Below are 15679 nucleotides of genomic sequence, written 5' to 3' on the forward strand. Positions count from 1 at the left end.
CTTATAATTCTATTTAGTTTGTTGTTTGCAGTGGTTTGTTGGAACAACATTGCCATTATAGAGTAATTATACTTACAACGATGATGATGTGTGGTGATCATGACTTTCGCAGAAACAGTAACAGTGGTCATCAATGATTACAGTACAATTGTGTGGCATATTTTGCTTTCAACTAGTCCTGAAATGAAGGTCAAATTTTAGCCTCCAAAGCTTCTTGCAAGAAAGCTAACTGAAGCTTTGTTGATTATATCATGTTAGTAATTACTCCAATCACAACTGATGGGTGTGTCCTATTCTTTGTTGCAGTTGTACAGTAGTAAGGTTCTGTTTAGACTACAAGTACAGCAAAACATTATCAATGATAGTTGCATGATTCCAGGATGCACAAGGCTTTTTGACTAACTAGACATGCCAGTATCCATGGTTACGAAGCTTTGGAGGGGTATGTGCAACTACCTTCAAAGGTTTCAAAGCTTTATTCCAACCTTGCTTTTAACAGGTACGTAGTTACATATGACCACGTTTAATAAAAAATATTCTTGTCGGTGCTTTGTATTGCACATGATCTTGTCCAACCCTCCCCCTGGAAGCTAACATATTTGTGGTTTTCTAGTACTTCAATTAATGACCACTTGTCCAAGTGTTGTCATCTTATGCTAGAATTACATCAAGCTGGAAATAGCGTTGATTGTAATTATAGCATTACACGTGTATGTGGTGTTTATTACACTGATGGAAGTTGGAGGCGTGTATGTGAACCTAATGGTTTTTTATTAAAGAATAGCCTCATTTTTCTTTTATGATAGCATAGCAGTATTGGTTAGGCATAGTCACACCCTAAAATGCCTTCAGAAAGATCCACAGCCCTTCCAACAAGTTTGTATGAAGTTTAATTTTTATTTTAATGAATTAAAAAACTATCAGTCAAACATTGTTATGACTATATGGCCTGGGTTAAGTTTACATCGTTTCAGCTGCTTCTTGTAAATCAGGGACTTTCCGTAGTCATCCTTTGTGACCCATTTCTTATGCTGTTTAAATGTTGTTGTGTAGTAACATGTCATGGCTACAGTACTGTTTATAATGAGAATAGTGTGTAATTTCCATAGTAACTGGATTGATTACAGAGACACTTGTCATACTGTCCTTCACTATTAACAGTGTATAACAGGTGGTAGATAACTGATAATGAAGTGAAATAGTCACTTTGTGCTGTTTAGTGATTGTTATCAGGAGACATATTCAGTCACACAACAACTAGTTGTTATAATGTGTTTGGTGTCTTCTGGTGTGGTATGTACTGGTTACCAGTAATGAATCATGTTGTTACAAGATGTAAACAAACAAGTATATAATAAAAAAAGTTGATGTTGTGCTACTTCTAAAAGCCAGATGTTAGTTGTATAGCTGGAAATGCATTTTACCTAAGGCTTCTGTTTTGTAATAATACAATTATGCATAGATAGTGTAATATAAGATTGGTGGATTGTTTTGTGATTCTCTAATTACATTGCTATATATGCATTGCTAAATGAAGAGCATCGAACAAACTGCTTTCAACAGCCTACTTTATTCCACAGACTGGATTCATGGACTGATCTGGAACAGCTTTTAAGCAATAATCCAGGTATTATCCATCTCTTGCAACAATGGAGACACTGCCATTAAACTACAACTGCTGGTACTGCTCTTTCTCACAAATCATGAAACTAGCACATGTACTAATTAATTAGAATACACTTACAATACATGTACACTAGCAGTGATATAGCATGATAGAGGCTTCCTTTGTTGCTTTAGCACTATCTAGTGTTACAGCTGTAGAGATGAACCAGTAATTATTCTTAGCAGGTAGCTAGGTGGCACCACCAGGCGAGGTAAAGGGGCTTTGTGAATAAACTGGCTCATCACTACAGCCCTAACGCTAGCTAGTGTTAAGTACTGAAGCAACAAAGGAAAACATCTATGCTACAACAATATCCTTTATCACGCTTTATCACTGTGAGTACATGTGCATGCGCTAGTGTCGTATCCATATGACTTGTAAGGAAGAGCAGTACCGGCAATTGTAGTTTGATAGTGGTGTCTCCAGTGTTACAAGAGATGGATAATTCCTGAATTATTGAATGAAGTAGGCCACTTTCAACAACTTATTATGCACAGAAGTATCTTCTGTACAGTTTTATAGTTTGTCTATAGTGTCTTTTCCTGCAAATTCTCTACAAAACCTCAAGGCTACCCTTCATTTTTGTTTGCATATGTAGGAACACACCCCTTTTGAGTCGAAGAGATACAAATATCCTAGTAGCCTATGAGGCCTGCTATGGTGTTTTTTGGTAGTTAAATACATGAATAGCCGAATGGGAAGGTGGTTCACAAAGTTCGTAGATAGTTGCTACGTCCATATTTCAAACTGCCTTAGTGTAAATGCTGCTTCTTCCCAAGTTTAATACAGGTTTCATTTAGTGTTTGATTTCATAGGCTGACTGCTCTTACCACTAAAACAATTTTCTCACGTGGGTGTGTACGGATAAACATAGATAGGTAGATAGCACACACATGTTGGTATGAAAAGAATTTCAGTAAACCAAGCATGTGTCCACAGCCGTAGCCTTTTGGCCAGCTGTGGGAACATGCCTGGTTTAAAAACAATGAAATAAGGGAGGTCAACTATACCTGCAGGTATACTGGTGGACATTTAGTTACAGTCAATTGCAGAATTCTTGAAAAAAGTATGCCGTACCGTGAGTGCTTCCATAAGGCTCCCTGTGAGTAAATTTTATTTTCCTTGCCACGGATTCAACAGCAACTGAACCACACTAATCTTTTTCCTCAATCCGGGTGATCCGGCGTCACTACAAATAGTTTTCCAGCCCACGGAATGTTTACGGCACGGGAAGAGGAATTTCAACAATTCTGCAATCGACTGTATAGACTATTTTTCCATATCCCGAGTGGTAACTTGTTATTGTTACTACCAAGAGTAAATAATAGTAATAGCCACACTGTCATCTAACACACAGGATGAGTTCAAGTCAGGGACCTGGTGATATAAGGAGCTATGTTCATAACATTTAATGGGAGATGTGTAGCTTGGTAAGCTGTTCTACGTTCGTTTGAAGGAAGTTTAGTTTGGTAGTCTACCCCTTGTATAGCATTAAGTTATTATTGCATTAGATTTTTGACTGTCAATTTTCAGTCTGGAATATTACCACTTTCTAATGTTGCAATTCTCCTTGTAGTTGATTTCAGCACAACACCTGTCTGATATAACAGCACAAATGTCTCACATGTAATGAAGAGAAAAAATGTTACTGGTGAGTATTAATTAGAGTATTGATGAGTGTTAATTAGAGTAATCCTGAATATGTGTATACATGTTGTAGTGTTTGTGGTTTGGTCACATGTCATAATAAGTTCAACCCCAACACCTCAGGTAGTCTGGTATAGACCTCAGTATCAATATCAAGTATTCTAATATGTGAATTACATGTCATAATTGTTGTATGAGTCTCACGAACCTTCCTAAATGACATTACCACTGTAGTTAGAAATCCTTTGTACAGTGTAACCTCCCTTATCTGGACCTCTATTATTGGGGCACCTCCATAGTCCAGACAGCCCAAATTGGTCATGTGGCTTGTAGTTTATTAACCATAATGAAGTTTGTTTAGATGAAAGCACAGGGAGGGAGCCTAAAGGTTACTGTTTACCTGTTTGGTGACTTGTTTATTTTACTAATAATAACTACCACTTGATTACTAGGTGATAATGCATTTTTACAGCCCAGGGGAGTGATCATGAATGCTCTGTAGTGACTTTCCCCTCTGCCCTCTAAACTGCATAGCATTAACTGACAGCAATTATAACATTTAAGTTAGTCACTTTAGCACATTAGCATGTTATTGTTAGTTACAGACATTTCTGGGATACAGACAGTGGATATATACCAGACCACCCAGATAAGAAAAGTTCCACTGTACTTTACATATGAATCATGCCCCTGGTGATGTGATACAACATGTCTTGCTATAATATGGCACTTGAAATGGCTGCAGTAGAGAAGAAAAGATCAACTTGTTACCAATGGGTAAGTGTTTGTGTTTGTTTACCATATTTACTAGCTTGTATGCACTCACGAATACATAGTACCACAGTGTGCATGGCAGTGTGGTACTATTTGAAGGGTAATATCTTAGTTTCTAAAAATAATTTATATTGTACCAGACCCTCGAATAGTTCCGCACTGTACTTTAAATACTCATTACTAGTGTTCTCGTATCTATATGGTATTAATCTCTATGTTTATTTAAGTAAATAAGTGTCCTGGTAAACTTAAAGCCACAATCATGCTCATACCCCATGCAACCATTATACAACTCAAATGCTATAAGAAATGTCGAAAATAAAGTGTAAAGATGTATTAATTACCTAGCAACCAAGGGGAAAAGAAGCCACCTAAAAGGTAAACAATAACCTTTACCTCCTTGTGCTCATACTTCCTTGTGCTTTCATCTCACCCATCTTCAATATACAACCAACTTGACTAATTTAGTACATCTCAATATGAGAGGTTCCTCTATATAGACATCCTTTCAAATGACGCACACACACACACACACACACACACACACACACACACATACACTAGCACACACACACACACTAGCACACACACACACACACTAGCACACACACACACACTAGCACACACACACACACACACACACACACACACACACACACACACACACACACACACACACACACACACACACACACACACACACACACACACTAGCACACACACACACACTAGCACACACACACACACTAGCACACACACACACACACACACACACACACACACACACACACACACACACACACACACACACACACACACACACACTGAGCAAATGTGAAGCTTCGGTTGCCATATACACATTCACAAAAACACTTGTGCACTACTGAGGAGTCAAGAGTCAATCTAGGTAAATCCGTCAGGAGCAAGACTGGTATCCCGCTTATATGACCATCCGCATATGACATGTGGACATCACTAAACTACACCTCATCACATAACAGGTCATATCTCAATGCCTAATGCAATATCTGTAACTTGTAATGTATAGCCAAATGGTAGGCTAATAAGAGCATAGCAACGTGTAGTGTAATGGTATAAAAACAAAATGGTCTTAGCTCTGAGGAGATGTCCTTTAATTACAGAGGTGTGGTTAACATGTTAACAAGTGATCTGATTGGTTAATTGTTTGGTATACATTTTGACTGGAATAGTACTACAGTGGTCCCTCGATTATCCGGCCATTGATTAACCGAACTTTCGGTTATCCGAACTGTAGCGATGACTGCTCTATTAGAGTATTTTATATAAAGTGTGCGTTCTATTAGAGTAATTGAGCAAGGCTCTGTATATAAATGAATGGGCTTTGATTGAACTTTTCGATTATCTGAACATACCCAGGGCCCAATAAGTTCGGATAATCGAGGGGTTACTGTACTAACCATTGTAAGATAGAAGCCATATTCATGCCTTTTAGAATGAGCCTACAAAGTTTCTACGCTATTTAGTGACCCGATGACATTGTGGCAAGCGCTACCCACATCATCAAAGGAGCACTAAATAGTGTAGAAACTGATGTTGGCTCATTCTAAGTAGTTAGGAAATTTCTTTGAGCAAAGCAGGCAAAGAAAGATTGAGAGAAAGTGACACTGGATACTAGCATCGAGATTTATCCTTAGAGGTGCCAGCACCACACCATAGTAGCTACTATGCTTGGATGAGCACCAATGACACTTGTCTAGTATAGAGAGTAAGCTATAACAAGTGGAAAAATGGCTGCTAGCATAGAGAGATACCCTTCGAGGTTATTAATTGTGTCAGCGCACACTAACATTGCAGCATGATGTATAGTAGCTGTACTGAAGCGGTGTGTCGGCTCGTTCTAAGTAGTTTAGAAACTTTGTATGAGTGAAGCAAGTATAGAAGGAGTGAAAGAAACTAGCAAACTGGCATCAAGATACACTCTTTGAGTTGATGGTGTCAGCACCACAACTTGTGGCACTAGTGCATTAGCCCAAATGATGCGTGTCTTGTCCAGAAAGTAAGCTAACAGTAAGGCTATTGTGTATTTGGCTTTTGCCAATGCTCGTTTGATCAGTGTAGTAAACAACCATGAGCTAGACCACAGGTTACTTAGTAACCCTGCTACAGGTTTATATTGGATTTAATACCCTCATTAAGCCGCTAGACATCAAAGGAAATTATGTGTAAATTTTGTAATCATACAGTAACACAACAGTACTGTAGGATTTTTATACTGCCAAAAAGTATTAACCAAAGGCCAACTATCCTTCACAACAGCTTGGCAGTGTGGTTAGGCATCGTCAAGCCCAAACATGTATAACTGACCAACAAACTGATGCTTTCACCGATGCACAGGTATATACATTTATTCACTGTATCAACTTAAGACAAATAATCTGAGTGTAATAAAAAAAGTAAATCTAAAGTAGTTATACGGGCACTATAATGTTTGCTGCATGGAAACAGCTCCTGTGTCTTACTTCTTGTAACAAAAGTAACACTCCTATAGATTGGTGTGGCATGCATCAGTAATTATCAGATGCAATACCAAAGTCAGTAAGTAGAGTAAAGATCATACTGTATACGCTGTACTAAAATCAGTTTTTACTAGGAGATGGTAATAATTTTGCTAGCTGAGGATGTTTTGATGGATAGTATACATCATGCTAGTATTCCAAAAATTCTTGTGTCCATTACAGAGAGGTTACACTGTAATACAATATGGATTACTATGACTTGACTATGCATACATCAACAGTGACACATTTGAACACCTGTGTGCCAAGTTACAAATTACAAGTTACAAATTAGTGAATTTGTTCAGATAGATAAAGACCCGAGCTCAGTTAGATTACTCTAATAGAACATACACTAACATTGTGAACATGTAGCAAATACTCTTATAGAACAGTCACATCAACTGTTCCGATAATGTGTGTGTGTGCATACGCACATGAGTATTGTTTTTGTGTACAAAGCTACAGATATTCCATTAGGTACTGAGATATGACTTGTTATGTGATGAGGTGTAGTTTAGTGATGTCCACGTGGCTAGTTATATCATAGTGGATAATATGTGGGGTATTAGTCCTGTCCCAGCAGGATTTACCTGACACATATCACCTTGGTAGTGCACAAATGTCCCTATGTTTCTGTGGTGTGAATACAGCAACCAAAGTCTTCACAATCGCTGGGCCGGTTCTTCTTCATTAAAAAAATTGGGGATGGAGTGTTTTATCACTACTAATTTCGGGCAGTTACTTGTGATTGATGGCTGGTATAAGCAAGTGTAGCAGAAAGAACTTATAGTGTTGTAGCGATTGTGTAGTAAAGTGTAATAGAAAGTAGTGTAGCTTAGTTAGGTTATTCTAGAGTGGTTAGTTTTGTGCTTGTTGTACTTAAAGATCGCCCTGAGGATCGCCTTAGTGCTGCCTGCCATTGTGATTGCATTCTGGGCAGAATTGCTATGAGGTGAGTATTGTATAAATGCTATAGACAGTATAAATAATAGTAAAATGTTAAGAATGTGACTTTTGCTTATTCCGCTGTTCCGTTATTCCGGGTTTTACTGCTCCTCAAGTGTGCTGTATTCACCCAATTAGCTGCATAACTGTTCTGTATGACTCATACAGTACAGTTATGCAGCTAATTAGTACTGTGTGGACAATATGGTACGCAGTATTGCTTTGATCCTCCCATGCAAACTACAATATGGTATACTGACGTTTGGAGCACAAGGAGGGAGTTTAAAGGTTTCTTTTGTCTAACTACCACTTGGTTGCTAGGTGATATTTTACAGCCCAGGAGAGTGACCATGAATACTCTCCTCCACTAGCAATAACAACATTACTTGTATTCAAATTTGTATGCGTTTCTTATTTGTGGACATTTCTGGGAAAAGCACTAAGGTTTTCATCAGCGTTTGAGTTTCATAAAGATTGTATGGGGCATGAGCATGATGGTAGGCTTTGATCATTGCCACAAAACGTTGAGTTTGCCCATTACTGCATTACTCTAACCACTATGCCATCGTACACGTCATTACGCCCATTGAAACACTGATGAAAACATTAGTATTGTAGTATACTCCAGACTGCTCAAATAAGAGAGAAGTTTCACTGTACTGTCACAGTGACCGGTACACTCATAGTTCATGCCTCCATGATATATTCTCCTTACGCATCATCATGCCATGATATGGTTATATTCTCCTCATACATTACCTGTGTGATTTCTAGCATTTGTGTATAGTGTTAAAAGGTTTCACTGTATGTATATTTGTACTGTGTTTTGGAGGTACATGCACTGTATACTCTGCAAGTAACTTAATGGTAATTAATAGTAATGATCAAGGAATTTCAAGACAAGATACAATCACTTGATCTAGAGAGGCAGAGAAGTTCCATCATTTTGGTCAAAAACAACATGAAACTAAACATTGCTTCTAAGTTGTCCACTGATGGTAAGTGTGTATATTGTGTAGTGTGTGTAGTACAGCATGTGACATGTGTAGTATGTGTCTATATAAGGGCATCTAACTATAAGGTGAGCATACAACATAAACTATGTACCATATTCCTTCCACATGTGACCTGTTGATTTTGATTTCAATTTCCCAGCCACTAAACAGTAGCAGCAGCTACCACACACAGGTACAAGGTTGACACATTAATCTACGAGACCAAAGTTCATGACTAACCTTAGAAAATGCTATGCATAGTATGCTTTGATCTTTGGCAGATAATGAGGTCTTTAAAAATCATGAAGAAACCTGCTAGTAGGTTTCTAAAATGGTTAGAAACCTGCTAGCAGATAGACCTCAGCATTGTAAATCTCACTTTTGATCATTGATTTGCTATGCATGCTCTGCAAAGCATATACAGGCTAAGAGCCCATAGACCAACAGAGCTTGACCTACTCCATTCCTTTTATAAGCACACCTACGCCAATTCGATTATGGGAGTTAGACTATAACGTTGTAGGTACGTTTGCTATCATAAGCGGAGAATTCCAGAAATATAGTGGAGTTCTATTTAATGCCCGTCAATGTTTCAAGTCTGTTTAATATGCTTTTACTGTACTTTAAGCGGACTCCCTATTAAAATAACTAAATAGGTAAGCTTTCTTGTAGAATGTTTATTTGTTTCTTGTAAAAAAAAAGTTATGTAGGTATGAAATCGTGTATATACTGGTTTAGTCACAGAAGGCCTAGCACCAGACCAAGTATTATTAACCATTGACAACAATGTTACCACTTACTTTAAGCCCTTGGTAGTGCTGGCTTTAACTTTATTGTCACAGCTAGTAGCTATCACTCTTTGTTTGATCCACCAGCTAACAGAAGCAGCGATAATGTAGCTAGTTACAAGCTTTAATTCGAAAACACGTTCAATCTTTTCTACTGGCCATGGTCGCATGACTTGTTTTAACACTGTGACGATTTTGAAACGACATATAACTCAATCCCACAATGGTTACACCTACATAGCGATATATATAACGCCCGCATTTTCTAAGTCGGTTAGGAACCACACCCTCTGCTCTTCGTGTTTTAAAAACCACGCAGAGCCTTGGTCTAGGTTCCTAACCTATACTTAGAGAGTAGCAGCTTCCTTAGAATCTCTTCATACCTTTGCTCCATAATGTTTCTTGACATTAAAGTATTAATTCTGTATGTTCTTGGATTATTAAAGTATGCATAGGATGTTTTTTCACTTCATTGTTTATGGTACTACACTAGAAACATTAGGGAGAGGTGGAGAAAGGGAGGTTATGAAGGCTAAAAGTTGAGTTTGAGACTGTAATTATCATTGTCTAAGTCAGTGTTGTTAAATGTTAGAGTGCCTTTAGAAAGGGTATAGGTTGCCAGTATACATAATTATTTTAGAATTCTGTATAGTACAAGTGTTTATCACATTTGTGAGTAAGATTACCATCTGTGACTGTTGAGACAACAGATGTGCTAGGTATTTGTGTTTAATTGTTGTATCACTACAAGTGTAGCTCCCACTACTTTTGGTATGACAACAATTCCACTATATTATATTCATACAAGTTGTGATGGTACATTACATGACTGTGTTCTACTGTAGTGAACAACAAGAGTCAAGTGGAGTCCTGAGGAACTATCACAACTAAAGATGAATTGTATAAGATTGAAGTCAGACTGACTAGTAAGGCTGAACACATCAAAATCATCAACACTCAGTTTAAACATCATCAATACAAACGTCTTGCCACTCATCGTAGAAGCTCTTCAGTCACCATTCCTGCTGATGGAGAGGTAGAAATTATAACAACAGTTAAACCAAAACAGTCATCCTGCCCTACTACTAAGAAAAATCGCAAACTTTTGTACAACGTAAAATCTATACAGAAACAATGCAACGCGATGACCTCAGTTGGAACTAGACCATCAACTCTTCCATGTACAACATGTATGTTCATGTATATTTTGGCTGTTACGGGTTGGGGATATTACCATTGATATTGTAGCTTATCAAATATAGCAGCTTATCAAATGTTTTCCAGGCCATTTGTAAAGAGTGATCAACTACTTCCATGGGAGGCTAATAAATATTATGCACAGCTGCTATATAGCCTTGCAGCCATATTTTGCGCAAACAAACAAGCCTAAAAATTTATACAACAGTTATAGCAAATAAATACTTACTGCTGCATTCACCGTTTTCTTTACTTTTACATGTTGATTGCTGTCATTAATGACTGATTGCGTGTTTCGGTTAATCGGCAAATTTTTCCACTTTGTAACCACTACCGATACTTGTAAAATTAGCTGATATCAGCTGTTATCGATAATTCAACCGATTATCGGTGCAAAACAAGTGTAGCTAGTGATGTCCACATGTCATGTGGCTGGTTGTATATAGTGGAGATATGTGGGGTAGTAGTCCGATCCCAGGAGGATTTACCTGACATATCACCTCTGTAATGCACAAATGTCCTTATGTTTCTGTGGTGTGAATACAACAACCAAAGCCTTCACATTCACTCTGGGTGTGCATGTGTGAGTGTACATGTGTGTGTGTGTGTGCTTGTGTGTGTGTGTGTGTGTGTGTGTATTCTTGTGTGTCACTTAATAAATTTTGTTCAGGATGCCTATACAGTGGAACCTCTCATATTAAGATATATATGCAGCCTAAAAAGTGGATTATAGTATTTTGAAGTTTGGGTGAGATGAAAGCACAAGGAGAGTTTCTTTTGTCTAACTACAACTTGGTTGCTAGGTGATAATACATTTTTAGAGTCCAGGGGATGGACCATGAATGCTCTCTTCCACTAGCAATAACAACTTTACATTTCTTAGTTGTGGACATTTCTGAGAAATGTACTGAAATTTTCATCAGTGTTCAAACAACTGTAACGATCGCATGGGCGTGAGCTTATTGTAAGCTTTGATTGTTGAGTTTTCCATTACTGCATTATGCTAACCACATCAAAGTCATGCACATTATTGTACTCATTCGAACACTGATGAAAGCATCAGTGTAGTAGTAGTGTACACCAGTTTGCTCAAATAGGTACTGTACTGTCACTCTGACTTGTACACTCGAGGTTCATTCCTTTATCCCTACAGGGTGGCAAATGTCATATCCCATAGTAAAATTGTATTCTTCATATACGTACATTACTCGTATGATTTCTAGGATTTGTGTATAGCAATGTCCCAGGTTCCACTGTCTGCATTTTTGTAAGTGTTTTGGAAGTCTATAACTTAATAGATAATAGCAGAGATCACTTGAGGCATATATGATCACTTGCGCTATAAAGGCTGAGAAGTTCTGTCATCCTGGTCAGCAAGTTGTTGAACAAAGTAAACAATGACAACAACACGTCAAAGGGAAACTAAACAACTCATCTGAATTGCTTCTGAAAAGGGGATATACAGCCTTGCAACCAATTGTTGTGTTTGTTTGTGTGAGGTTGTGTGTGTGTGAGAGTGAGTGTGTTACGTATACATTTGTATGGGTATGTACATGCGTGTGTACATGCATAACGTGTGTGTAACCTGATATGTGTGTGTGCACGCTCTATAGCTTATTTGTTAAATTTAGGATGCCTGTACAGGTACCTCTCATATCGAGATGTACATTAGATCCAAATTAGTCAAGTGGCTTGTTAGTGAAGTTAGGATGAGATGAAAGCACAGAGGGAGTCTAAAAGTTGTTGTTTACTGGTTAAGTGGCTTGTTTATTCTACATAGTAATTATACTAAATACCTCTTCGTTGCTAGGGGTTTCACTATACTGTCACAGTGACTCGTACACTCATGATTCATGTCTCCATGATATATTCTCCCTACAAGATGTTATGATGCCATCATGCCATGGTATGATTATATTCTCCTCATATATTGCCGGAGTATTTGTGTATACCAATTACCTGGGATCAACTGTGTGAAAGTTTGTACATGTGTTTTGGAAGTATGTAACTTAATGATATTAATACTGTAACAATGATCAAGGTGTTGAAGACATTACTATAACAAGACAAGATACATTCACTTAAAGTAGAGAGGACAGCTGCTGAAATTAAGTTCTATTGTCTTCGTCAACAAGCTGGACAGCGTAAACAGTCAAAACAAGTCACCAGCTTCACAATATCATCCTGGTAGCACCAGGCAGTATTGGTTAGGTACGTAAGTCACACCCCTAGTCTAAGTGCTGTTCCTTAGTTACAACTTTGCTCAGTGTTCTTATACTATTGTGCTTCTGTTTTTGTAACTACGTACAGTTGTTGTCTAGTGAAACTGTTTGTGTTTCAAGCTTTTATGTAATGCTCAAGGCTAGTAAGGTTGTGGCACACTTTGCTCAAAGGTTCTAGTCTCTCTTTCACTAAACCTGCAAACCTCTATCAATGCCACTAAACTTACAAATTAAAAGACGGCTATTTCTAGCATGTGATGCTATTTCCAGTCCCTATTGAGAGTCATATATCTATGCTGCATTACCACCATTTATCTGAGCTCAGTGATTGTATAAGTCTTCTAAGTGCATGTTATTACATGAGCAGTTATGCTTTCTATTTATGGTGCTACCATAATTTATGATACAATGTGGCCACATTGTTGTATTAGCAACAGTCGTGTTGGCACTAAGTGGATTGTGTGTGTTTGTTAATATTTGCTATATAATTATTACAAAGAGTGATTACTATATCTCTGTTTCTTTACAAGTTGGGCTTTGATACAGGTGGCCAATTCCACTGTATATTACAATACACCAAATAATGTTTACTATTACAATACACCAAATAATGTTTACTATTACAATACACCAAATAATGTTTACAGTATGCACCAAAGTGTGTGATTTACACATGTACATTACATGTGTAATTTGTATATTTCCAGAGACAACATCAAGAGGTATAGAAGGATCTGATAAGCTGGTCCTGAGGGACAACTTGAGGCCAAGTAATTGGATGAAGAATTAACTTACAAAGACGTAGCTTTAAGCTCAGACAGTTAGATGAAGAAACATCAATGAAGAGAACAGGAGAGACCATGTTAAAAGTGAGCAGGTACTGAACAACACAAACTATTAAAACATGAGATGAGTTCGTGTTAAACATGAGAACTGTTTTACATGAACTATTTATGTGACATGTAATAGTGTCATGTCTAGGCAGGCAGCCAGCCATACTGGTAGCCTACAATATGAAGTGGGTATTTGATATTTGGCCCAGTGTTTAGATATCAAGTCATTTCTTCCCACCCATTAAACCACAACAGCTACATACCTCCATACACTGTATATGTGACCTAATATTAGAAAACCATCAATTACAGACAATAGTACTTTTGTAATAAAACACATTTAAAAAAGATTCAGAAAAAATATTACATAACTTTATCACCTTGCTGATCGGTGAAGTGACACTCCAGTGTATAAATCCTGGGCATCATTGTGTTCCCCTATAGGGAGTTCAAAAATCCTTGTTTCATCTTCATACACAGATGGATTTCTGAGTTACAGATGTTTTTTTTTTTTACATTGTGATGACGAAAGACTTTATGACGATCTTTCTTCAATGAATTCACCTTTCTTCCTGATTACAGAAAAATACCTTTGGCAAAAACTATACCTTAGTGGATTCACAAATTCATGATGAATACAATGAGCAGATTCAACTCCGTACGCCGTTGTATCAGTAAGTTATGATGGCTTATGTAAGCGTCTGCAGATTATTTTCTGGACATCTTCTGTACATATTGATTTATTCGCTCGTCCGCTGTTTTTCCCATACCGCTTATCTCATGAAACTGAAACTTAGCCAGTCCATTCCTCTGTCCCTGTAGACAACAAAGAACCAATTAAATGAATTTTGATGTGTGTATATCAATAGTTTTCTAAAATTTGGTCACACATGAGGTGGACATTAATATGCAACATCAACATATTCCCTGGTAATCACTTTTGTTTTGTTTCTCCTTAGTAAAATGTATTCTCTGTAGATTGAAGGCCACAGAATGTTTTTCACTTCATTATTCCTTATGGCACTGTAGAAAACATGGCTGCACTAGCTCTAGGTCTGTTGTAATCTTCTCCTATAGAATACTGACACTTACGGTACCGCTCAAATGCAATGTAGCACTTGCTCGAGAGTTGATTGCAAGCGGTTTACAAATCAGATACAAACCTCATGGGTGTGTTACAACTAGTGCATAAACAAATGTACTGCAGCGAGCAGAGGACCGTAAGAATCCAACTGCTCATCATGCCATGAATAATTTTCGCTGTGGGCAGTTACGCTTGAGACACTAGAAAGTATTAATGGAAGGTGATTGTACTAGGTGTCTAACAAGATAATTAGCTCGCAACACGAGTGGTCACGCCCACCACTAATCGTGAAGTGCAGTTGGGACAAGCTGTAGAGGAAGAATATTGAGTTGTGTACTACTGTAAGGTCTTTTAGCAGCAACTACATCTTGTTTTGTGCTTTCTCCAGCAGCTATATCTTGTTAAACAGACAAATAATGGTGAGAAATTTCGTTTGTCAAAGGGAGCCAAAACAAAAACTGCATTAAGCTACAATACACTTAAAATTATGCCACCTACATAATATGTAGCTATAGCACCATAAAATATTCATCAAATCTTTGAATGTTGCATTCAAAACTTTGAAGCATAAAATTGATATGCACTAGTTACGTACAACTAGATATAACTTAGAGACCTACAATCTGGTTCAGTTAGCTTAGGGTAAAATAATAATGGATATCAGTTTAACCTAAAAAGTGGGAATAGGTACAACACTGGCTCAATTTTTGCTTAGGAAACTGTAAATTAGTCGCCAAAATAACATGGCTATTTGTGCTTGTGACATCATTGTGGATGAAGTGCACATATACATGGGAGACATTAGTGTGTACCTTCAATTTGAGGCTAATTAGAAGTGATGATGTGTACGTGTTGTCAGCATTAGGTGACTACATCACCAGACCCTTGCTGAAAGTTCACCTATGTACTAAGAGAGAGTGCATGGAACCATCCTTTGAAGTTCCTGGCTAAGTGGCCCCAATATGTCTACATACAATGCACTATGCTT

General features: G+C 37.7%; 1 protein-coding gene across 1 annotated transcript in view; it reads left to right on the plus strand.

Moving 5' to 3' along the window:
* LOC136259403 (uncharacterized) overlaps window positions 1–15679 on the plus strand; it is a 45689-nt gene that overhangs the window by 6743 nt on the left and 23267 nt on the right. The window contains exons 8-15 of the mRNA XM_066052893.1: window positions 3024–3096; window positions 3243–3317; window positions 3913–4090; window positions 8451–8570; window positions 10201–10391; window positions 12363–12458; window positions 12594–12763; window positions 13482–13643. The gene's annotated coding sequence lies outside the window, so the exon portion shown is untranslated. The remainder of the gene's footprint in view (window positions 1–3023; window positions 3097–3242; window positions 3318–3912; window positions 4091–8450; window positions 8571–10200; window positions 10392–12362; window positions 12459–12593; window positions 12764–13481; window positions 13644–15679) is intronic.

This window comes from Dysidea avara, chromosome 6 (genome assembly GCF_963678975.1).
Source record: "Dysidea avara chromosome 6, odDysAvar1.4, whole genome shotgun sequence".
Lineage (NCBI taxonomy): Eukaryota > Metazoa > Porifera > Demospongiae > Dictyoceratida > Dysideidae > Dysidea > Dysidea avara.